This window comes from Mchenga conophoros, linkage group LG7, assembly GCF_057382185.1.
Source record: "Mchenga conophoros isolate Kocher_MC1m ecotype Shallow Benthic linkage group LG7, M_conophoros_male_GT1.1, whole genome shotgun sequence".
Classification (NCBI taxonomy): Eukaryota; Metazoa; Chordata; class Actinopteri; order Cichliformes; family Cichlidae; genus Mchenga; species Mchenga conophoros.
Window position 1 is genome coordinate 35,745,852 of NC_140532.1, and position 25,214 is coordinate 35,771,065.

The 25,214-nt window shown below is 41.3% G+C and overlaps 1 long non-coding RNA gene across 1 annotated transcript; it reads left to right on the top strand.

The window, feature by feature from the left end:
* The first annotated feature begins 1,273 nt into the window (after positions 1-1,273).
* Positions 1,274-23,299, top strand: LOC146570566 (uncharacterized). The gene is made up of 3 exons (XR_014893010.1): positions 1,274-1,555; positions 22,484-22,570; positions 22,755-23,299. It is a non-coding gene; the product is annotated as an uncharacterized LOC146570566 (long non-coding RNA).
* Positions 23,300-25,214: the final 1,915 nt, after the last annotated feature.

The following is a 25,214-nucleotide window of genomic DNA, read 5'->3' on the forward strand; positions in this document are numbered from 1 at the left end:
TAATACCTGTACAGGTTTTTTATTCTTACCTCTGACATATGTCCCCCATACAACAATAATTAAAAACACTTAAAAACAAACAAACAAAAAAAAAAAAAACCAGATGAAATTGAAATGAGAAAATTCCAAAAAGTCAAAATAACTCGGAATTTAAAAATTTCAAGATACTCGGTGTCAGCAGAAACAAGCTTCCATAAATGGCAGTTAAAGTTTAGTTGATAATATGGCAAGGATAAGATTAGATTAGCTTAGTTAAGCTAAAATTGCTAGCAGGGAGGGAAAGGGGTTTGTCCAGACTAAAGGTAAGTCCACCTACTATAAACTCTTTTAAGGATTAATGAGGAGTAAATGGGGGTAAATGTCCTTAATGTCACGTGGGAATGTTTTACGGCTAACTAGTTAAATAGTAAGCCTCAAAGTTACTAGCCTGGGCAATTATAGCAAATAGGCCTACTATGTAAAAGTATTTTCTAGTGCGTCCACAAATTGACTAGTTAGGACTTTTGGGCCCAGCTTTACCTAGTATGGCTTTTATTCCAACTATTTGGACAAATACCCCAACAAAAATCCTAAACTACCGGAGAAAAGCACGACATCGAGCTAATGCTCCCTGGCTCTGTCGCATTATTTAATAGATATAAACAACATAGCTAGTAGCAATGAGGTAACTTTTATGGAAGAGGATCAGGGCCAAAATCTCTTTAATGTCAGAATTCTGACTTTTTTTTTCTCAGAATGTCAGATTTTTCATAATTATGAAATTAGAGTCAGAATTCTAAAAAAACAACAAAAAAAAAAAACAGAGACTCCCGCCCCATGCAAATATCACTTCATCCAGTTTCAGACAAGTTAAAAGAAAATCTTCATCTTTTACATACCAGCATCTTAACCAAAACAAAGGTTTAAGTTCTTTAAACCTAGAGTTGTTTTTTTTTTTTACTTACGTGATAGTATTTTCATCTAGTTTTCTCAGCATCATTAACAACTGCTCGAACTATCAGTGCTGCTTTGCCTTTTTTTTTTTTTTGAAGATTTCAAGCGTGTATTACATGATTAAAAGGTTTTTGTATTGCCCTTTGCTTTGTTTTTGTGTTTAAGTTACATACAAAACAACAAAAATCTAGACAATAAGTAGTAGAATTTTTATATAAAAACGTGAGGGGGGTGGACAACTAAAAAATGAAACAAAAGTAAAAGCTCTGCAGTCAGAAGAAATTACACAATGTACAGTAAAGACATTTTTAAGAACCTTGTGTATCATCTGTACCCGACCCCATTAGATTTTGTTTAATACCTTAAAAAATACAGCTTTTCCTAGCTGTTTGACATTTAAGAAGAACACTTGTTCTGCATTTTCCCAAATGATGAGTACATTTCTGAGATCAGTGTTTTATGGTTGTTGTTTTTCCACGGCCCTCTCTTTTTTTATTTATTTACTTGTACTTGTACTGTTGTGTGTGTTGTGTTGCTTCCACTAGAGGACACTGTTCCTCCATAAACAGACGCCAGACTCTGCAGCCATGTTAGGATCAACCATAGTCTTTGGGATCAACAGGTAAGGCAGCCTGGTAAATACGTTGTTATGCAGGCAATCACCGTAGATGTTTTAGATCCTTAGGCTGTTAATGGTGCTGTTAAAGTGTGTGTATAAACATAAAAATATGTGTATATTTATTTATATAAAAGTATTGATAATATTGCCAATGACTCTTCACATTAATTATTTTCTTTAATACTTCTACCATCATCTACTGTCTATAAATACTGCATACAGAAAACTAGACACAATGATTTACTGATTAATAAATACAATTGAGTTTTTACTAATACAAAAATGAATAGGTTTTTTGTCATTTTGCGTTGTATTTTTTCTGCTTATGGATTGCATGTTTATGTATGTGACTTTGCATGTTGCATCAGTTCCCAGTTCTCTGGGCCTGACTGCTGACTCTCATCCTGCTTCAGAGAATTTTTTTTTTTTTTCTGAATACAACCGACCAAGTATGATTAGTTTATCAAACGTGTGCATATGTATTCCACGAGAGAGAGCCCTAAAAAAAAAGAAGAAGGGGGGGAAAAAGTGATATGATTAATTTACCAGCATTCCGCAGGGTCAAGGAAATTGATGCAGGATAATTGGGCACATAGGGAATCCTTGGCAATTTGTGCTTTCAGACTCTACTTGAGAAATTAGATGTCAGTGCAAATGTGAAATTGCTCCTCAATGTTCTCAAAGATTCCATGAAAATTTAAATATAAATTTTAAGTATTTCCAGCAAAGGGATTCTTCCTTTTCTTTTCTTTTTTTTTTTTTTTTTTTTTGGTGCAAACTTGAAATGAAGCCCTGTGAAAATGATCTGAATGAAGTGAAAGTGTATGAGAGGGGAAAAAGACATCGAAGCTTGTGTAAAGTTTGGGGCTGCACTCCGAGGAAGATGTCAGGGCTGTTGCTCTCAGTAAAATCCTCATGCAAGAATTCATTAGATTCTTTCTGACAGGAAGTTTGAATTCATCTGAAGACGTGTAATTATAATATTCAAGATATGTACACCTATAATGTAGAATATAACTCAGATGGTGCAGTATAGCCTACTTTTTTCCCTTTGGGCTGTCAGCTTGGAAGCTACAATATACCAGTGTATGACGTGTGTTTGCATGAAGGGGAATAACTTACACCGGCGTGAATAGCTGATGTAAAACAGTTCAATTCCAAGGCTGTTGATTGATAACGTTGTCATTGGTGTTTTAATTGGAAATAAATGAGAAAACTCTTATTCTGAAAAACACCCAGACTCCTATAATTTCAGTTTCTTTTTGTTGTTGTTGTTGTTTTGTAGTGGTTATCAATGAGATTTAGCGCCAGTTACAAGGAACGCTGAAAATTGTTAAATCATAATCAGCATCATCTGCATCATCATTACAGAATTTGATCAAAACTTGCGGGAGATTTGATGTTTGTATGCAAGATCAAGATAAACTGATTGCTCCAAACTCCTAGTTATATTTAAATGTTAGTGTTTATTCCTTGTGGACATACAGTGCAAAAGAAAATGCTAAACAAGAATATTTTTGGTAAGCATACTACATACTGACACTCTGAAAAACGCCTTCATTTGTCCTCATTAAAAGCTTAAAAGTCCATGAATAAATAATCATTAAAGAGGATACTCCCGCCCTCCTTTTTTCTTTTTTTATCTTTGGCCTTATGCAAAATACACTCACTGACTAAATAAATATGCTCCATAAAGACTGTTTAGAAGTGTGCCCTCCTCCCCCCACCGCTTCCACATTTAGAAGGCTGACATGCACCTAAAGATCAGATCCTACATTGGCTGTTGGTTTTGGAGGGAAAAATTGGACCTCCGAGAGTCAACTTAATGCAATTAAGTGAGGATGATGAGTCTTTCTCTCTCTCCCTCTCTTTTTCTGTGCTGCTTGAATTGGTAAGCAAGGCGGAATCAAAACTTAAAGGCAAGAAGAAAAGAAAAGAGCCGGAGATGAGCGTGCACAGACCGGTCCCAGCGGTTTAATTATTTTAATTATCTCTCCTCTTTCAGCTTTCCTAAAAAAGAGGCCATTAAAGGATGCCCGTTTGGGTTAATCTGATTAAAAAAACAAGATGGAGGGAGAGATGAAAGGCAGCAGATGTCAGTGCTAATCAGGGGAGTTAAAACTACTATTTGTGAACTGGGACGGTTGTTAAAGTGGGTAGAAAGTGCGTGCAGCGTGAGTGTTTTTTTAAATGCGCTTTTCCTCACTTCAAAACACCTCCTTCCTGCAGCCTCTGTTGATAAACTTCCCTCTTATGCATCTTCTCAAACTAACGCCATGTTTAATTCTCCGCCGTGTTCTGTAACTGTGTTGGCAGCAGGTCAGGCGAGCACAGTGATGATGGGAGAGAAGTAATAAAAGTTTAAGTTGAGTCCCCAACGGTATGGTTTAGTTTTCATAAAGGGAGGATGGCACTGGAGGAAGGGATAAAAGCAGTATTAGAAATTAGCAAATTTAGAGTGAGAGTTTCTTTTTTGCCTTTACTTGGTAAGATTCTACAGAAAGTTGGCCATTAAGGTATGGGAGTATCGATCTGCCAGTTTCTTTGGTTTTATTCTGAAATGTGAAATGCTTCATACTAAAGATTTTCTTTGCCAAGTTTAAATTTTCTCAGCATCCAAGGGTTTAAGGGCGTCTTGGAGACCAGAAAGTATAAAATGTCTGCACATCTTCTTTTAATTGTATATTGATCTTAAAGTTTCTATCTTCAGCACTGGAAACACATTGGTTTCATTTTCACTGTACTAACAGATTTTTTTTTGGTGTGTGTATGCGTGTGCTTTATGAAAAAAGAAAATTTTCTCACGAAAACATCAATATTTCTGTCAACATATTAGCTTTTGATCGACAGAATGTTTATTGCACTGTAATACGTAATATTGCACAGACTTTATGTCACTCAGCAGGCCAAATGCAACGCTGTCAACTTTCATAATGCAAGGAGTTGTTAAAGTTCCTCTGACTGCAGAGCTTGACATTTGTTCAGGCAGGAATGAGCACAAAACAAGCACAGGTGTTGAGCCACAGCATGGCGAGAGAGGAGGGGAAAGGAGAGGGAGGAAAAAAAACAAAAAAAACAAAGATCTACTTTCAAACTAAATCAAGCAGAAGGAATGTCCTGAGTGTGTACAGAGATGGACGGGAGCCCATGCAATATTAAAGCGCCGTGTCTGGCAATGCCAACCGTGCCACTCCTCTCCGCGGCTCCCACCCTCCCGGCTTCCCGGCCATCGGCTCTTCCCTCAAGGTGACACTTCAAAGCGGGCACGCAGACGTGGCAGGCCTGGCTGTCGGCATGAAGCCAGCCCCCCAACCCCCACCCCTCATCCGCCACCTTCCTCCTCTTTCTCTCCCGCCTACCACCTATTCTAGCCCCCGTCTACTCCCCTCCACCACCGCCACCACCACCTCAAAGACACAGCTCCTTCCCCTGCTGGGCCAGGTCAGCGCCAAGATCCACACCGCTCGCCGCCTCGGGAGCCGCTGTCAAAAAACTCTTCTCCACAAGCTTAATTAATAACGGGCCATTCCTAATGCAAACCCTCTGAATCTGCAGCCTGTTTCCTTCCGATCCGATTGGTGAGCTCTGAGGCCTCGACAGAAGGCAGACAAGCAGAGGAGGGCTGGTTGGGGATGCATCCAAATCATTTGAATTTCGATGATTGAGATTCACATGCATTATTCTCCGTGCTTTATAACCTATTTTCTGTGTTGTACAGTGTGCCTGCCTGCCCACCCGCCCGTCTGTCTGGGTGTTTTTTAAAGATGTCTCTCTTCTGCAGATGATTGGAGACATTCGAACCAAAGAATATGGGGCTGCTCTCCTCAGCCTGTCTGGGAGGTGGGGTAGGAGAAAACCTAAATGTCCACACATACACGCACACAGGCTGCATCAGCTGGGTCCAAGGCCTGTAATCACCGCTCAGACCTGAAGGGAGAATTTTACCGAGAGTGCCGTGATCGATATTTGCCAATCCGCCTGCCCGTATCAACCTCAAATAAAAGCAGAGAGCAGGAGACAAGGCAGCACAGGCAGGTCGTGGGGAGGTCTGCGGCACTCTGGTTTGATGTCTGTGAAAGCGCTCATCAGTGTGTGGAACCGGCCTCATCTTGGCACGCCGGGTCACCTGCCGCCTCACCCTTAGCAGCTCACGGCTGATTGTCTCACTGTCGGAGCGAGTGGGGTTGTTGTTTTCCAAGGTGAGAGGACGGATCTTTTCCAGCAAGCTGGGCTTCGTTTTTTTTTTCCCCTCCTCTTTTTTTTAATAGGGCCCCAGCTATGGCACCTCGCAGGCCTGCTCTGGCCGACATGCTGATGATGAGGAGGGGAACTCGTCCAGACCCGCTCCTTTTCCTCCTCCTCCTCTGCCTCGTCCTGCCAGTCCTGAGCTCATGTTGTTACTGTATTTTCATTCGCCACATGTGGTCCTCTGCCTTGTCCGTTGCATTCTTGATGGGCAGAGTGGGGGTACAAAAAAAGAGCAGGCTAAACAACCATGTGAGCCTCAAGAAGCTGTGGTTAAATGGTACACAGCTCAGAAACATAAGGTCTGTAAGTACGAGTTCAGTCACAAGAGCATTGCGGCATTTAGGGCAAGGAGCTGGTTGTGTTAGCTGACACACTGATATAATTAGGTCGTAATAAATAAGAAAGGCAACGGGGAGTGAGGGCGTGCCTCAACAGTGGCCATTAGAGAAACCACATGGGTTGCTTTTTAAGAAAAAAGTCACCCGTCTACCTGGAAATACGCACACTTTCTCTTCTTCCCGCTTGGTCTCGCACACATTTGCTCAGTGTCCTACTTGCAGAGTCCTTAAGAGTGTTGTTCCAAACCCCAGAAGCCCTGGCCCTTTAAGTGAGCTAACTGGGATGGTTGTAGGCTCAAACCAACCTTAATTAGTACACTTACTGCACAGCGAGGGCAGGTATGAACTCAAGCCTCTGCACTGCAGTTTCCCTCAGATTAAGCCTCTTTTAGACGAGGCTGTAACCTCCCACAATGACTCAGTAATTAACTTCATTAGCTTCCCATTCTCTTTTTGGTTTGGCAAAGTGGGTTAGGCTTAGTTTTGGCCTCTGTTGAGATAATAGTCTTAGAAATCAGTTAATCTTGTCCGTCTGTGTTCTATCTCCACCGGAGTTGCTGTATTTCACGAGTGTTACCTGCTGTTCATCTCAGAGACACGCACGTGCACAAGCGGGTTGTAATGACTCAGGCATCGGGTTTTAATAAGCAGAGCTTTACCCGTAGATCCTTCTGTGATTTGCATCCATGTCGGACACGAGGCGTAAAGCGAGGCTGATTGATTCATGGCTCGTCCTATATTGGAGCGAGAGAGAGGGAGAGAGAGATAGAGGAAGGCCGTAGATTTATTATCAAGCTCAGCGACAAAGGGAGGAAGAGAGTGCGCATATGTTAATCCGCTGGGTGAACGATGATCAAAGACTGGAACAAGCTGAGCCCTGCTGATCGCCTCGGGGCAAACGATGCTCTCCAAGCAGCTGGGAAAGTATGAAGACGAGGAGTAAACAGATAGTTAGAAAAATCAATAGCTGAGGTTTTGGGCCATGGCTCGGTGTGAAGGTCAAAGTAGGCTGGTGTCCGCTGTGCGTGAAGGGAAGTCTAGAAACCAGGAGCGCTTTTAGGCCAATTTACAAGCAGTGATGTGTTTACAGCTGAGTTGTTTCCAGGAATGGAGTTGAATTTGAGGTTACGGCCGCTCTGGTCATCTGAGTTATATATATATATATAAAACGCCATGAAAAAAAAAAAATCTGATTTCTGGTTGATTCTTAAGGATTCAGTTCATGAGCAGTGGCATGGGTGTGTGTGCGGAATATGAGGACTTCACATCAGCTCATTTGGGCTTCAAAGGAAGCAGGATTTTCTTTTTAGTGTCAGTACACCCTGCGTGGGTCTCGTTTGTTCATCATCTGTTATCCCACCATTTTCTTCACACTGACCTAAAGCATTCCCATGAGACTTCTGCCTCAGATGCCCACACTGCCTGACTGCTTTAAGAATTTAAGCCATCCGTGTGATCCTGCCCTCGAAGATCATTTATGAACTTCCTTCATTATAAACTTCCAGTTCTTCTGTGGGCTATGGAAGAAATGCAGATAAGCAAGCAAATTCTTTTTCATCAAAATTGTCTGTTAAAAAAAATCTATTATCTGTCAGCACTCGGTTTTTATGTATTCATATCTTTTGTTTGCCAATAGCTGAATAATTGAGATTGCTTAGCTTTTTACCCCCAAACTTTGCCGTCTTTTGACTTTCTCCACTTCTGAAGCGGATTGTTTTTGTGATTAGTCACTTTGTTTAATCTGTTAATGATGGCGTCCCCTCAGGCTAAATGCCTGATTCGCGCTTACTGGCTTATTTATTCATTTGTACTTGTGACGTGTTAATCTGCATAAACGGCAAAGAGCTCCACGAGGACCCCCGAACGTCTCTCTGCACCTGTCAATTACAAGAAATCCAAGACACCAGGAAGCAGCCACCCTGGTCTCCTCACCTTGATCAGGGTAGAAGGCTGCCTGTCAATCAGCTCTCATCTTCCCCGTCCTGTCAGGGAAATACTGATATTCAAAGCTTCATCTCTACCTCAGGTCTGCGGCATTAATCGAAAAGAACTGCTGCTAATTAGAGTTGATTAAAGAAAGCGCTGTACGCCAGAGAAACCGACAGTACAAAAGCAACATCATGCAGTGCTTTTTTTCTTTTATTACTCTGGGGCAGTGGCTGACATCTTTAGGCTTGCGGCCACCTGTCATAGTCTGCATATATTAAATGCTCTATAATCACATATTTTGACCCAGCCTTCATAGATTGCTTAATCGTGCAATGACTTTTGGAATGTGTCTCAATTATGTATTTCCTGGCAATCTCATTTTTGTCCATTTTTGTTTTGTACCATGTTGCAGCTGCCCAGTAATTTAACTGTGATGACAACCCCTCATTGCTTTGCAGTGGCAGTGCATGAGTTTACAGTGTTGCCTTGCTAACTGTCTACACCTGGCAAGGTATGGATGAGGGCAGTCCAATTAAGAGACACCAATTCTCACAAGACTTTGGCTGAAGCTAGATTATTTATAGTTTAATCGTTTAAAATAAACCAGTTTTCTAAAAACTCCAGGCCTAGGCCAAGATTCCAAAAGTTTTGATTATCGAGTGGCGATTTTAAGAGTCAGCATGTAACTGAGGACTACACAAGAAAAACGCACACACTGAACATGGTGGTGTTTGTCACTGTTGTAGAGATTAAGTCTGGTAGAACAGAAGAGTTGAAACTGAAGACTCCCGCAGTCTTGTTCTGTGGTGCTTTATCTTTGTATCAAATGAATTATAGACAAATGAAAAGTACCACACTGTAGTTTTATTTCCTTGCCATTCAAGGGCTCCACAACATGCAACCACTTTGAGGATGCTGGGCCTACATCTAGATAATTTTTGCTACTTTTAGAGTGCAGTTGGAGAAATGAAGCAAAGCTCATCTTGGTTAAAGCAAATTGAGCATTTTTGGTAGACAGGTGATACCTTACACCTTGAGCGACGTCATAAATCGCAGACTGTTTCATCATTTACGTGCAACCTCGTGTGAGGAGGGGGAGAATGATCCAAATGAAGAATATTGAAAAGCACAATGTGTACTATTCACAAGTTTTGACTAAACTGCCAGGAGAATGAATGTGCACAGTACATCTAAAAAGGAAGACCTCTCTGCAGATGACCTGTTCTGCAGAGTGGCCATTAGCAAATCCTCCAGTTTGTTGTTGGACAGTCTGAGACCTATAATTTACTGCAGCACAGTTCGCTTAGCCCTACAGCAGGCCTCTGGTTATCAGATGCAAATTTTCCCAAATGAAACGAATGGGAAATATCAACAAGCTCTGAGTAATTGCAGCTGATAAAAAATGCATGGGGGTTGTGGTGCCGGACTCGATTCCTGCAGAAGCAGGGAAGTTATCTCTCATTACCCAGACTGTGATGAAGCACATCGACTTCGCCATCAAGCCAAAGCAATGCATTCAGCTCCGTCTAATAAAGCCCGTCTACCACGCGTTTCCTTGTGAAATCCATTCGAAGGAGTTTGTTACGGACAAGAATATTGTTAGTGGCTGCAACGATTAATTTTGTTTCTCTCTGCTTTTGACGCTTGCCTCTGACTAAAAGTCTATGCATGTGAAGTTTAGATGTTTTATTCATTGTGAAACTTAATTTATATACAAGTATAAATGCATTGCATTGCATTCAGCATTGCATTGCATTGCATTCAGCAAAGCAATGCATTCAGCTCCGTCTAATAAAGCCCGTCTACCACGCGTTTCCTTGTGAAATCCATTCGAAGGAGTTTGTTACGGACAAGAATATTGTTAGTGGCTGCAACGATTAATTTTGTTTCTCTCTGCTTTTGACGCTTGCCTCTGACTAAAAGTCTATGCATGTGAAGTTTAGATGTTTTATTCATTGTGAAACTTAATTTATATACAAGTATAAATGTACACTGTGAAAATCTCACTCTAACAACCTCCACAGCACACTTAAAAGCTACAGTCTTTTGCAATTCATCATCGACGTACCGAGGGGTTACAACATCGGCTTCTTTCCTTTTTTTTGTTTTTGTGTTTTTTTTAACTGTGCCACAATGCAAGAATTCAGTCCTTCTATCCATCACCGGAGTAAGTAAAGGAGTCATGACAAGCTCTGATTCAATCTGCCATGCAAAACAGCTGTTTGGCTCCAAGAAACTTGAATAATAAAAAAGGGTGACATGACGGCTGTCGCAGTGAGCACAGCTGGAGATCCAAAACCAAAAACACAACACTAGATTATAAGGAATGAATGAGGGTGATTTCAGAGCAACAATAAGCAGATTTTTTTTGTGCTTGCAGGACACGAGTCCAAACTGTTGAGATTTGAAAAATATTCCAAATTGAAAAGCAGATACAGATTGAAAATCTAGGAGGTTTCTTAGCTCTTTTACTGCTTATTACATAAACTCACTGTGACTATTTCTGTTATTTATTTTTCAACCTTTTCATCTGTGCATTACTGTAGTTTGTGCTAACATGTTTGCAAAACTAAACGCAGCTTCAGCTATACTTTAAATTGAATGATAATCAAAAAATTCTCCATCTGCTAAACTACATTGTAAATGTAAGATAAATGCATTATAATACTCACCATACTGGCCTAATACAAACCCACTTAAGTCACAGCAGACAAATCTATATTTTTGTACCCTGTGTGTCCAAATCTCATTGTGCATTCATGCAGTGTTGGAGTAACGTAAAAAATTAATTCCCAACTGGGAAAATTCACGTGAACTCTTCCTCAAGTTGTATTAAAAAAAAAAACAGATACAATTTTGGCAACTTGTTGATGTCCTACACAAAAACACGGTGAATGAAAATAAATTTGTCAAATCAAATCATAGAATGGTGGAAAAATTGCAGGTAAGGTACAGCTGTGTTTTTATTATTACTCCTTATACTGGAAACGCAGCTTCCAGCATGTTTTGTAAACACTCTGAGCATTAAAATTCAACAAATCTTATATGTAGCGTCTGTGTCGTTTCCACATTCTGGCTTTAAAAACGCACGAACGCACTAAAATTGGAGAAACAACTTTGCAGTTTTGAACAGTGACTGCAGCTGTGAGACAGTGAAGTAGTTTGAAAACAACACATTACTGCTGGAGGATTTCACAGCTCTGAAATAAAAGAAATGTAATACCTTCCTGGCACAAAAAACCCCACAAAAAAACAAAAACAACAAATTTTTAAAGTATACTTTGGAAAATGTTGGGCAGCTGAGCAAAGTATACTTGTAATAAACACCAGACACCTGCAAAAATCAAGTTTTTAATATTCACCGTACCGCTCGAGCTGTCAGAAGACGCTGCCTGCTTGATGGCAGATTAACTGTGAACTTAGAGATCTGCCTGTATGATGCCCATGCATGCAGACGGGAAGAAAAAACAACTTCATATCTCAACAAGGGTTAACGCTTGTGGCAGTGCACTGACGTCAACAGCTGTTCTCAAACAAGCCCTTTGATGACTCATTGACAGCAGAAGCTCCGGATTGCCACTTTCACTAACTGGGGAAATGTCAGCGTCTGTGCTCGACTGAGGCTGATCACAGTCCCCAACAGCTCCCGCCTGCCAGAACAAGGCAATGATGAAATAGCTCCGGTGTTAATGGATGTGAGAGCAATCTTGACCCTTTCCAAAGAGCAGGCTCTCTCTCTCCAGTAAAAGGGGCCCTTGCTTTGGTTGGGATCAGACCCTTGGCTTTCTCTGTGCCATGGGGAGTAACCAGACAAAGGTAATTGTATGCCTCCTCTGCCCCTCCACCTCCACACCGGGACTCTGAGGAGAGCCCGTGGAGGACACAGACTTTGAAATGGAGAGAAAACACACCCAGACAAGCAATGATTAGGTTATTAGTGCCGAGGTGACTAATTACCTAAATGTACTGTCAAAATGGGGAGCAGGAGGGGAAGTTGAGCTGCAAGGTGAGGAGAGGAGAGCAGAGCAAAGGTGGAGTGTTTGGAGAAACTCAGGTTTATCTCCTGTCTCTCCCCCTTCCCCAGGCAGGGCTGCAGGGGTGGGTCCCTCACTATGTCTCTCTTTCCCTGCGGCATCCCCCCAGCCTGCTGCTCAGCTCCCAGTGACATCTGCTCGTAGCACTGCGTGTTCCCCCCCCCCCCCCCCCCAGCCCCTCGGACGCTGGAGTACCACACAACACATGCCTCCCCGTGCAGATGTTCGGGTCCCTGGGTCCTCCCTGCGTGGATCGCGTTGGGCCCGTTTGAAGTGTGATGAAACGGAATCGAGCGAGCCACTCGGGGACCTGGGGAGCAAAGTGGGGAGAGTGGGGGGTGACGTTGGGTACCAGGGAAAACATGAGAGCCAGGGAAGGAGGTGGGGAGGAGGTGAGTACAGTGAAAATGGGATGTTGGGATGCGTCTCATTATAATATGAATCAGAGGCCAGGCACAGACCACAGAGCTGAGATGCTGCTTCACTGGAGGTCTGAAATGCTCAGGAGGAAGATGAGAATGGAGCAGAAGGAAGGACATAAAAAGGAAAAGGAAATGAATGAGACAAGAAGAAGATAATAAAAATGGAGGAATTAGGGAGAAGGTGGAGATAGGAAGGGAAGAGTGAAAAATAGACTGTAAAAGAAAAAAGGAAGAAAAGTAGAGGAGATGGACATATGAACTAAGAAAAGAGGAAACAAAGTTGAAATTAGAAGAAGCATCAGTGCAGGAGGTCAAGTCAATGTGAGGGAAAGAGAGAAAGGAAATTCGAGGAAATGCAAAAGGAAGTTTTGGGCGAAAGAGGAAGAAATTAGATAAAGAACTTGGAAGAAAGAAAGAGCAGAAATGAGAACATGAGGAAAAAGGAAAGTAAATTAGGGAAGAAGAGATTAATAAAATTAAATGAGAAACAGTGAAAATGGAAAAGTGGGCTCATGAGAAAATGAGAACAGCAAAGTAGATTTTAAAAAAGACAAAAACTTGTGAAAGTAAAGAGAAGGAAATGAGACAAAGGGTGTAGGCATGAAAAAGCATGTAAAGGATGATGGATAAAAAAAGACAGGAAAGAGGTAATGATATTTGAAAAGAAGAAAGGATGATACAAATAGGTAAGAGGAGATTTTATAGTGAGAAGTGAGGAAGGAATGTGGCAGGAAATGAGATAAAAGGAATTAAGTTGAAAGTAAAATAAGAAAAAGAGGAAGAAATTATGAAAATGGATACCAGAGGGACCCATAGCGGGGGGGAAACATATATGAGAGAAAATGAAATGCGAGGAAGGAGGAAAAGGGATTAGATTAAAGAAAAAGAAGCAAGAGGATGGCAAAGGAAAGAAGATACTGAGGAGGGAAGTGTAAAAAGAAGAAGAAAGAAATAAGGGAAATGAAATGAAGGTGATAAAAGTAGAACATGGGTGAAAGAGAAAAGGAAATGGAAAGTCTGAAATGAAAGAGGAGAAGAAAATGAGAATAGACATACAAAAACATAAGAAGGAAGGAGGTAAAGGAAAGTAAAGTAAAGGATAAGATAAAACAAGAGGAACCAAATGGGAATGTAAAGCATGGCAGGAGAAGCAGAAACCAGAAATGAGAAGAAGGAAGACGTGACCGGACGAGGAGGAGGAAGAAAGTCAGAGGGAAGTAGATGAGAAGAAATATAAAAGATAAGAGGAGTGAACAAACAAGAGAAGAAAAGATAAACAGTAAGCAGAAGAAACCAAGAGGAAAAGAAATGAAAGCAAGGAGCGAAAAAAGAAAGCAAATCATTGAAACTGTGATAGGAGGAGAGAAAGCCGAGTCTTCGAGCTGGTCTCAGTGTTCTCTCATCTCCTTTCTGTCTTTTTTTCTCTCCAACATGGCTTCCTTCCCTCGACTCTTTGCTCTGTGTTGCTCTATATTCATTTACCACAGCATCTCTCTCTCTGCCTAATCTTGCTCCCTGTGCAGTATGTTAATTATTGTTGTGGAAGAACAGAAAGTTAATGACGAGGATGATGAGGATGATGATGCGATCATGATTGCCACTTAGTGCGGGCAGTGCTGCGCCTCGTAGGAGAAAAGTTTAACAGGAGGAAGTGGGTGAAGAAGCGCTAACGGGTGGGGGATTCAGGTGAAGTCAATGGATAGGTTAGCAGTTAAAGATCAAAGTGAAAAACAAAGGCGGATTTCAAACGGGCCCAGAGAGCTTGGCAACAGACCCGCGGCTCCTCTGATAATACTTAGATCTATAAATGTTCCTTTTTTTATTTATTTATTTTCTTATTTATTTTTAAAATTATTCATCGCCATAATAATTTGGGCCTAACAAGCACTTGAGGGAGACGGCTTCCTTTTGCATCTCTCTCCCCCATTTCCTCAGTTCCCTGCGCCGTGGTGCTGGGAGCTCAGGGATTTGGGGGCACTATTAGAGAGAATTTCTTTTATTTGCTGCTAATGAATGATATGCATGATACTATTTTCTTTTTTCTTGTGTACTTTGTGGGGGTAACTGCGAGGATTGGGGCAGGAGCTGGAGAATTGGACTCTTTTTCAAGGCTTTGTTCGCTTAACCCTCTTCTCGCCTTCCGAGCGAGTGCACAAGGTTGTTATCATCACTTTGCCAGATTTCCAATTCTAATATGTTATCATACTTCACTTGACATCACTGATATGGCATAGTTTGACTTTGTTTTGCTATTTTCAGTCACACTTTATGTTAATGAATTATGGGTTAACTGGTTTGTAGAGACAGTGAGCGGCGCAGCAGGTCTGTAAACAGCTCTGCCACAGAAATAACTGCACTTTCATTGTTCTTAACTGTTCTTCATTCTTTAAAAAAATTGAGTTCAGCGGTTTCTTCTGCACAACCAAAGTGTTTGTGCTCTGTGCCCACACTGTACTGAACTGATCAAGCAGTCGCAACATGGGCGCTAACACTAACATTAAGAGAGAAGCCTGCTTTATTTGAACACGATGGCCACGTCAGACAGAAGTGTTGACAAAGCCACAGACAAAAGCAGGAGAAGAAGCCAATTTGTTATCAGTCTTCTGTCAGTCTGTGATTGAATGGGGTCAAGTTGGCAATTACACACAGTCTGGTTCAGATAATACAGAAACTAACTGTGATAAATTGTTAAAGATATCTATTGCTGCAAAGAAAGAAATTCACATTTAACAAAACTGCACATTTAACTATTACATTTGCAGTTAGCAACATTTATGTTCTATAGAACTATAATCAATTCAATTCAAGTTATTTATACAGTGCCAAATCTCAACAACAGTTGTGAGGTGCTTTATATTCTAAGACACTACAATATTAGAGAGAAACCCCAACAAATCAAATGATCCCCTCTGAGCATAACTTGAGCATAAAAGTGAGAAGGTGTGAAGGAAAAACTCCCTTTTAGCAGGAAGAAACCACCAGCACAGCCAGGCTGAAAGAGGAGCACCCATCTGCTTCAACTGGTTTTTTACTCAGTTGTATACAGCATTTGTATTCTATTTTTATCCTATTGTATATTTTATTCTATTTATTCTACTGTATATAGTATTTTATTTTATTCTGTACAGTTGTGTACAGTATTTTATTCTTATTGGATTCAAATTTTTGCTATATAACTTTTGCACTGTCCACTTCCTGCTGTGACAAAACAAATTTCCCACGTGTGGGACTAATAAAGGTTATCTTATCTTATCTTATCTTATCTTATCTTATCTTATCTTATCTTATCTTATGTATGAAGCAAGAAAGACAGGACAAAAACCATGTTGTGGAGGATTAATAATAACTAATAACCAGAATAGAACTAGCTGCCAGCCAGCTGAGTCGAGCCCCTCAAAGACTCATTCAAACTGATTGAAACGTGAGCAGTTTATCTGCATTTGTAAATTAGATAACAATTATTTGTAAACCTTTAACATTCTCTCTGAGATTGATTGCAGTCAGTTCAAGTTTAACAGATTGTGACTGTTTGCAGAGAGATTTCTTCCTACCAGGCAATATGAGCCCCATTATTCATAGTATTCCCACAGTATTTTTATTTATTTAATGTAATAAAATTTCAATATTTGGTGTTGCTATATTGATATGATATCACATCACAAAATATCGCAATACTGTGCTGTGTCGATTTTGTTTCTCCCACCTTTACAGTAAAAATGCTGTAAAGAATTTTCTGGATCTTCTATTTTATAAAATTGCTGTATTTCAGTCAGGTATTTTTAATAGCCATTAAGCATCAAAGATGCTTTTCAGATCAAGAATTGATAAAATATGCTATGCGCCTTCAACGAGACAGTTAATGCTAGTTGTTGCTTTTTGAGTAAATGTATTCTGATGGGATTCATTAGTCCACGTCCCCTTTTTACCTCAGACTCAGTTTTAGAAGCAGATATTTGTTACTATTCAGGCGAGAGCTGCTTTCCCTCCTTTGCTTGAGTGCATTCATGTCAACTATTTGCTGTCAGCAGAAAAATATTATAGGTCTTAATGGCAGTTTATTGTTATTTATTTTTATGGGGAGGGGGTTGTTAAAAAAAAGCTGAAAACAAACCAAATGACTCGTTAAATCTGACATTTTTGCCGTCTAGTCTCCCAGTGCCGTACTTTCTAAAGTATTATTTTGCTGTTTATGCTGAGATGCTGCGATTGGCTGGGGAAACACTGACCTTCACCTTTCTATGCAGAAATAATGCAAATACCTTTTAAAGTGGCGCCTCGGTGGAGTTTTTGTACAACACTCACACAGACACACGCACACAGACATAGGAACATAAACTATTTTGCCTGAAGTGATGGCTGCAGTACTGTATTTCAAATGTTAAAACAGCAACACGCATGAGTGTGCTCTGTACCGGCGTAAACATGGCCTGATAATGACCTCCCTCCTGACTGGAAAGAGATGCTCCTCCTCGACTGTCCCTGCTTGCTTCTCCTTTTTCTTCTTTGAGTATCCCAGAACTTTGAAGTTGCCTCTGTGCCACCTTTTGCCGAAATCGGCAGCTTCAGATGGGAATTGATGGAGGCGTTATTGTCTCCCTGTGCTGCAAGAGAGGTTTGTGTGATGAATGTTTGAGCAGTGGTGATAAAGCTGCACTTTTCCCATGCTGAGAGTCATGCCAGAGGCTTTACACACGTCACTGGTCAGGAGGGGTGAGTCCAAGCTGGGTAGCCCTGATCTTTACCTCCTACAGCGGGCTGTATAGATGGGGCTTCGGGGAACTATTGGGCCAAAGGTCGGCTATATAAGTACCGAGCGAGTCCAGAGCGGACCATTGAGAAAAGACTTATATGTGTTGACGAGCAGATTGATTTTGCTGCCGCTTTCAACTCCACAAATCTAAACTTTGTACTAACACGTGTCAACATGTCAGACTTGTGTTAATGTTTAATTCATGCCTGTAAATGACCATTAATTAATAACCCTTAAACTACAGGCTCCTTCATATTGCATGAGCAAACATTTAACTTTTAATCTTGCAGCAGAGAGGTCGGCACATGCCAAAATTAAAAGCTACCACAGAGACTCAATTAGAGCAATCCACTGAAGGATATCACTCAGATGCAACTTGGAGATGTTAAATCCCCGTCTTTGTTTGTTTGTGTGCAGCTTGTTGCTCCCCAAACCCTGAACATCTGTGCAGAGGGAGGAAAAGGGGAGGGGGCTGTGGGAGTGATGGCAGGCCACATGGGGAGGGCCTTTTCTCCCTCAGTCTGTCAGCCCACCTGACTGCTGCTATGGCAGGCCTGCCCAAGGCAAGACCACAGGCTAAGGCCTCCTGTGGGCCTCCAGCAGGGCTCAGCAGCCTCCCCAAGCCCATTAGAGCACCCCTCCTACCACCTCCACCCGAGCGGCCCCCACCCAGCCCTGCAGCCCTCTGCCCCAAGATGCCATTGCTCTCTGTCCTGTTTCTTTCTGCACTGTTTGCCATGTTGTGTATGTAATAGGAGCTGTTTGAGGGCATGTTTGATTATTTTTATTTATTTTTCTGCCTGCCTTGTCCTCAGGCTGCGAGGCTTCAAATAAGGCTCCAGAGAGACTTCAGCTTCCAGTGGTGTGAGAGTATTTTTAGGGAACAAATCCCAGAAAGGCCTTTTTACAGTTACTGCACTAATGTGGTGTGACTGTCAAAGCTTCCACTTATGTCCACTGCTTCCCTGAACGGTCCAACATGGAGGGTTGCTGAAGCACTTAGGATTCACTGTATCTTACAGCGAACTCAACAGCAAGGAGTATTACTGCTGTATATTTCTCCCTCCGGTTCTTACATCTCCGATTTAATGAGATTGTCTCGGTAGCTGCTCAGATTCTCAGAGGCAAGGTGAGGTGTGATGGGGGGATGATCAGATATTCTGGATATCCTGTGATTCTCTGTCTATTTGAGTCTTTTTGATCTAAATGAAACTACAGGGTGCAGAACAGACCCTGCATGCGAATCAGACACAGCGACTTTGCATACAAGCTGCAGAAATACCAGGAGAGCAAATTCATGTTCAACCCCAGTTGTGGATGCAATTTGTGAACGTGAGGTTCTGAAGCGTGCTCTAATAGTTTAATTTATAATTAATCATATCTGATTTGCCAGATTGCCATAAACTTGGGGAATAAAAATCTGGGAGTGTTGGGGTTTCAGATTTTTTTTTTTTTTTTTAATCATTAAGTATTTATGATCCGTGATGGATATATAAACTGTGTTAAATCTGTTGCCTTGAATATTGATTATCTCTAATTAAAAATGCAGTTTGATAAGAAGGTTAGCAGCGTTCTCTGGTCAGCCTCCCTCGTTTTACAACTTACATATTATTTTTTTAAATTCCTCACCTCCTAGTGGTTTTCTCTCTGCTTTCAGTTCAGTATGCCAATTAGCTGCAGAGGTCTTTAACAAGGAAGTCATTAGTTCTAATTAGGATGTGGTTAACTGCGATGCGTTAAAAGGCAAAACCCATCATGTTGAAGGATGGTGGTGTCGCGAATAAGCCCGACTGGAAACAGCTGTTGACTTTACAGAGAGGGTCATGCTATAAACAAATACTCCCCTGAGCACAGCGAGAGCACGGGACACCCAGTCTTACAAGATGATTGGCATGCAGAATTAAGCAGCAGTTGAGTGGAGTATATGATTGGAAATAAAATGTGCTGCTTTGTCTCTACATTTTATTTAGTGGATAGAAATTGGGCATTTCTTAAAATGCTTAGAAGCACAGAGATTTATGAGAACCTGGAAATCCAACTGCGTCTCAAAAAAACCCTTTTTATATAATAATATAATACAAAATAATGATATTTGATCTCTGACATCATATTAATGTGCTTTACCCACAAAAATGGGCACCCTATGGATGCAAAAAGTCAACAGTGACAAGTTATTTGAGCCAGTTGATTGTTTACTCTTTTTTTTTATATATTTATCCACCTTGATAAATATACTTTATTGCAGTGCACCAAAACAGACAAGGCAGAAAACAATGATCATGTTATCAGTTAGAGGAGAAGCAATATGAGGTGCGAGTACAGAGAAAGAGAGAAGAAAACAGAAAGCCATAATAACAAGACTCTGAAGTATACACCAATCAGACCAACAGGTGTTTTACTAGGAAAAAAAAGTCTGAGCATTGAGTTGGATGTTACTTTGACACAAATCACACACCTAAACATTTTTGCAGGGCAACACATACTCTGACAGCAATGGTACGGTCCAACAGCAAAGGTCTTCGCCAACAAATAATTGTCAGGAATGCTTTGGGGAACATTTTCAGCCCAGTGTCACAGCATTTTGTGAAATAGCCACAAAAAAGTTGTTATGTTTCTGTGTCAGTAAGTACAGATTTGTGAGTAATAGGAAATATATTTTTGTAAGAAGCATAGGTTTTGTGTATGATGAGCAGGGAGGTGTCACCAATCAAGGAAAACAACATTTTAAAAGACTTAGTAACTGTTGCAATTTTACCCAAACCGTGATCTTTTACTAAAGATTACCAAAGTGGGTTTTTTTGTGCTTAAGCCTAACTAAAATTAAAATGTCCAGTCTGCTGATCCTCTCAGAACAAGTTTGACTGAAGGAAACCTCACCCTGCAAAAGACTGAACCCAAAATATCTGTTATCAAAGTCCTGGTGCAAGACTGAAGAGATCTGTTAAGCTCTGTGAAGCTACAGATTCACTTGGAGATGCAACGTCATTACATGTCAGAGCACACATGTTTTTTTATCCTCCTCTTTTAGCACCAGAAGTGGACAAACTTGATCTTAGAAGGTTTGAATGTGCTCCAGTTTTGGCAAAAGGAGAATAGTAATGCAATGAAACCGCATTGAACTGTGATATCGGTGCAGGTTCAGGTATCTGTCCCAATAACCACAATAACCAGTTGCAATAGCTTCTAATTTCGGCTACCTATCAGGGTCGTTAACAGCCTTAAATCCACACGTTAAGGCTGTGGTAAGGTTGAAGCACCAAAATCAATTTATCTGTCGAACAAAAACACATTTTTAGGACTGTGGACCTCGACATTTAGATTTCACAAACTGTTTTGTATGAAACCTAAGAGTCTCATTACCTGAAGTGACAATAGCTGGCAGACAGCTGTTTTCGCTAATGTGTGTGCGGGGACGGGAAAGAAGGCAGAAGAAGATGGCAGGGCGGCAGCGGCGGGGTGTAGCTGAGGATGTGCAGGTGCAGAGCGAACGTGACAGAAAGGTACACAGGCAGAAAACAGGCAGAAAGTGGAATGAAACACGGAGAGAAAAGATAAAGAGGAAGAAGGGAATCAGCGAGCTTGACTCGTAATGTTTGAGTCGTGGGGCTCGGCATAAATCATCGTAGATTACCGAGCCTGTGGAGATCTTTTGACTTGTGTTCCTCCTCTTCCTACCTACTGTTTGACATGAGAGTGAATGAGTTAATCCGCGGTGCTCAGGGGTACACAGGCTCTGCTCCCATCTGGGCTTTGAACCTTTTGCTCACCTCACGCTCGGTCTCTGGTGTGTCGTGGTACAGTGGAGCATGTCAGACAAAGAAATTAAAGATGGCAGTTTACAGGGAAACACTCGGCTCTTTTGGTAACGCGGCTCCGAGAAGAACCTGACAAATTGATTTAAAAGGATGAAATACGTTCCCCAACCCACAAACGTTTTCCTCTCACCTTTTAAAACATATTTACCTCCCTGCCTGCTCCCGTTTTGTCACTTTTGGGAATGTGTGCGTGCACTCCATGCCTGTTTGCATGCCTCACATTCATTCATTTTTCATGCCCATAATGGCACTTCTTTGCAGCCATCAATCAGGTTTTCTTTTATTTGCATGTGAGCACATACAATATGTGTGTGTTTTTGAAAGTGCTCCTCTTGCAAGTGTGTTTTCAGAAGCAGGACTGCGACTGTTCTTTTGTTGCTCACAGCTGTCCCATATTAGGGATCAGCTGCTATTCCCCAGGCAGTAAAGTGCTTTCAGAGGACTTGCTAATTGGCTGTAATCTCCTTTTTAAACTTGAAAGCCAGCAAGCCTCCAGCCTCGCAGTTTACAAGCAATTAATGCAAGGGAACACCAATATTGCTGGTCACAATTGGTGTATGTGTGCTCATTCTTTCTGCAGCTCCCTCTTATCTGATCTCACGCAGAGGCGGATTGACTCCTCCTGTGTTGTGGACCCCCAGTGTAAACAGCTACTCAGCAGTGGGGCGTTCTGGGGAAGTGGCGCAACTTGAGCGGGGGGGGGGGGATTTGGTCTGAATCTTGAGGCGTCCATGGGGATGATGGTGGGGTTTGGGGATCGGAGGGGTTTCCTTCTTAGGCGCTGATGAAATAATAATGCACAGAGTTGGCGAGGCTGAAATTTGCACATGAAAATCCTCTCCCTTCGCTCTCCTTGCGTCTAATGTGCCGCCGATGACAATCCCTGCCTCTCACAGTTTATATGCAAATGAGTTCTCTCAGCTTCCTCCTCCTCCTCAGAGAGTCGCCCAGCCGAGCTGGAAAGAGTCAGATAGACGGAGAGATAGAAAGTGAAAGAGACAGAGTGGGGCTTTTTTGTTGTGTTTTGTTTGTGTTTGTCTTGTTTATTTTTAAAAGGATTTTAAAAGATGATAATATATTTTAATTTTTTCCTTTTTTTTTTTTTTTTTGTTCTTTGTTTTTTTTTTTCCTGAAAGGCAATATGCAGATTCTCTGAAGAGTTTGAAATGCCAGACTTTTCTTTTGAGTTTAATTGGAACATAATACCAGTAGTCTAAATAAAGTGTTTGTGTGAAGTGAGAAACGGTTGTATAATGACTCTTTTCTCTTTTTTTTTTCTTTTTCCTCCAACAAACAAGGCTCATCTTTCCCACAGGAGTCTCTGAGTCTGACGATTCTCCGTCGATATAAATATTGTTTCCTCTTTGTGACCTCTGCTCTTATTTTTTTCTATAGGCATTTGCACAGCTGTCTCACTGAGTTATGTAAAGAAGAACTGGGTGTTAACATCACATCACCGGGAATAAAATCTTCAAAATTGAGGTAAGATAATCGAAAGATGTGGAAATGCTCTAAAAGTGATGTTTATACTTAAAAAAAGCTTCACCTGAAGAAGACAGAAAAACTAACATACATAGAAAGTGTCATTATAATAACAGAAAACATGATTTACAGATTTCATGAGCTCTTCTGCAAGTTATACATATTTGTATCATTTCCCATACAGAATCTACTGGGTCAAATACTCTATTTAGCTAATAATTTTAAATTTAATTAGCTAAACAGCAGATCGTCCTAAAAAGAAGATAAAGCTGGAGGTTTCACTGGTTTCCTGCAACACCCAATTCAAAGTGAACAGGACCCAGTCAGATGAGGAGGGAGACAGATAGGAAGAAGAGGAGGAGGGAGAAGAGAGGAGCTTTATGTCAGCCCGCTCTCCTCAGTCACGGCCAGTTAGTTAAAGCAAACGCAGGCGGACCCTTGAGAAAACGCAAGGCGGCGGAGAGTGCCAATCACGGCCGAGCCCTGGGCATTCCCTGGTACAGCTCGCCTTGAGCAACTTTTTATTAATTTAATAAACATCCCACGGAGACGGAGCGATGTGGACTTACGTACCCTTGCAGACAACAGCACTGCTTGGGCCTAATGAGATGTGCTACTCTCTCACACACACACTCGCCAATTCACACAAAGTGGGCACACTCTTTCTGAAAACACACAGCCGTGCAGCCCACAGGCTCAGTTGCTCAATAAATATGTCAAAAAAAAATGTCACTTGCATATTGTGGTTTCTAGCTGTGAAAATAGTGTTGGTTTTATTTGCCAAAGTTTTCAGTTGTACATCCTGAGATTTCTGCCTCTACTCCACTGCAGTGAAAGTGAGTGGGATTTTATTCGTGGTTACAAGATTTAGAAAAAATCATTCTTTTTTTTTAAAATATCTTTTTCTAGGAAACACTGGTACTTTGGATCATCCACATAACACCACCGAGCGACAACAGAAGAGAAACGTTGAAGACAAAAATGGTTCATATCATTATTAAGGTTCAGTCAAAAAAAACATTTCAGAATATTCTTTAGGATTGATGTAAGTCAGGTATATTGGTATCAGACTAAAATGCATCCAATATAGATAATATTTCCTCAGTTTTCTCAATCAGGATACCCATGTTCATGTAATTTCCTGTAGTACACAATGCAGTGTAGTTAGTACATTTTGATGGTTTGTTGGCCTCAATCAAACCTGAAAGGTTTTGCACCTGCGAGAAACAATGGCTGTGTTTTACATCCCTTTATATCTTGTTGCGTCTCCATCCAGACATTTAATAAAAAATTCTTGATAAATACCAAACAATGGCACAACACATATAACATCAATACCTCAGAAGAAATATGCCTCCTTTAGCACTGTCACTGCCATTTCACAGTAGATTTAATGATGTTTTCTCCTACTGATTGCCTTGAATTAGTTAGAGGTCATTCTGCTTCTGCTGAACAAAATTCAACCTTTTGCCCTCTGTGAGTACACAATCCATGTATTAATGTCACTGTTGCACACTGCATGTTGTACCGAAGCATCCAAGTTGTAAATTTCTCAGACACAGATGATTTAAATAAAATATTGTTTGGGTACTCCTGAAGCAATGTAATACTTGGATCTTGTATCTGGATTCATCTAAGTGACTGAGTGTAATTCAGAGCCATGGTGGGCAGCGGAGTCTATCCCAGCTGCCATAGGGCAACAGCCTGTTGCAAGGCTAATGCAAAGTAACAGGCAACCATTCCCACTCTCAGTCACACCTATGGCCAATTTAAGTACCAAGTAACCTAACCCCACTAACTGCATGTCTCTGGGCTGTGGGAGGAAGTTGGAATACCCAGGGAGGACATGCAAGGCCCTGGCCAGATAGTGAATTCAAACCCAGGAGTTTCTGGCTCGAACCCTGGACACAATGCAGCTTTTAAAAAATACCTATGTACAAGTGAACAAGGTGTCCAAACTTTTATATCAATTCAATGGTTAACTTGCACTCCATTTTTTTTAGAAAGTGTTACTCTGGATCATAGAGTACTCATCCACTAAAGGAAAATCCAGATATAGTGCTTTTAAATATGATCTTTCAATGCTTTGACCACCATAAATAAAATTCCATTCAGCTCATGGCAGGCATATAGCTCAAAACTTGGCCAAAAAATTACATTTTTATAGATACTACTAAAGGCAGGAGAGAAGATATATCTTTCTTTTTTGCACTTTGGGTGAAATCTCCTTTTAAACTGGCATGCTGTCTTTGAAGTGAACTTCTTTTCTTCGGCCTCTTAAAGCACTCCTCAGACTTGAGTTCATTGCGATTCCATGGGCAGCGTGCGATGTGCCAAGGGGTCCAACGGCAAGCACAAAACATTTTGAAAATAATAATGATCTCACTTTAACGCTTGTTTCTTCCTTCTCCGACTGCTTATGGCGGTGTCGGTGTCGAAGGGAGTCATTAGAAGGGTCGGCCGCTCCTCCCGACTGATGAGGAGCGGCTGCAGCAGCAGGGACCAGGGGAGTAGGAAGAGGACATACTCCGGCACGCTAACGACCACAACCATCATCACCATCGCCACGCATACCTGCTGCTCTGGGGAGACGCTGCCTCCTGTCAAACAGCGGATGGACCCTGGTTTGCCGTGTGTGTTTGTA